This window comes from Etheostoma spectabile, chromosome 5 (assembly GCF_008692095.1).
Source record: "Etheostoma spectabile isolate EspeVRDwgs_2016 chromosome 5, UIUC_Espe_1.0, whole genome shotgun sequence".
NCBI classification, from domain to species: domain Eukaryota; kingdom Metazoa; phylum Chordata; class Actinopteri; order Perciformes; family Percidae; genus Etheostoma; species Etheostoma spectabile.
In genome coordinates this window covers 3,813,398-3,814,272 of record NC_045737.1, presented here as the reverse complement: position 1 = coordinate 3,814,272, position 875 = coordinate 3,813,398, and the positions used below count along the sequence as shown (strand labels likewise).

Below are 875 nucleotides of genomic sequence, written 5' to 3'. Positions count from 1 at the left end.
TAATATACGTAAATTGTGAAAATCTGTGTACCGGAAACCACATGCGCTTTAAACCCAAATTGATTGCTGGGATACTGGCCCGGCCAAGTTCACACAAGTTACCATCCGATGTATCCTCGGTAAAATGGGCATGTCGAGATCACATCCGGGGATTTTAACTGTTCTTGGCGAAATGCTAACTTGTGTATTGGGTCAGTACTTTGGCCACCAAACATGACGTTTCCCAAGAATACAAGAACACAAGTCCATAGAAGAACACAGTTTGAGAAACGCCCTATGACTCTTCATGTACAGACCACAAAGTCAAACATCTGTAGGATTCTTCATGTGCAGACCACAGAGTCAAACATCTGTAGGATTCTTCATGTGCAGACCACAGAGTCAAACATCTGTAGGATTCTTCATGTGCAGACCACAGAGTCAAACATCTGTAGGATTCTTCATGTGCAGACCACAGAGTCAAACATCTGTGGGATTCTTCATGTGCAGACCACTGATTCAAACATCTGTATGATTCTTCAGGTACAGGACACAGTGACTCAAAGAGTATTACATATGTGGTCAGAGAGAGACACCACATTGGGAAAATAATTTTTGTTTTTGGGGAATGTGTGGAAAAACCAAGTTTTAGCTGAGTGGAAGCTTGTAGACACAGCTGCAGTTACTCCGTGTTCATCGCACCAATTAAGATCTTTTTTTTTCTTCTATTGACTGTCCTCGCACAATTACAGTGATCAAGATTAACGTAAAAATTGCTGCTGGCTTGGTCTGGTGATAGCCAGATTACCTTTTTTGGGGAGTGAGTTATCTTTCATATTTTTTGAGGGGGATAAATCTACCTCTTCTAAATATTGTGTGTGTGTGTGTGTGTGTGG

The 875-nt window shown here is 41.5% G+C and overlaps 1 protein-coding gene across 1 annotated transcript in view; it reads right to left on the bottom strand.

Moving 5' to 3' along the window:
• Window positions 1-875, bottom strand: part of adgrd2 (adhesion G protein-coupled receptor D2) — a 45,227-nt gene that overhangs the window by 20,665 nt on the left and 23,687 nt on the right.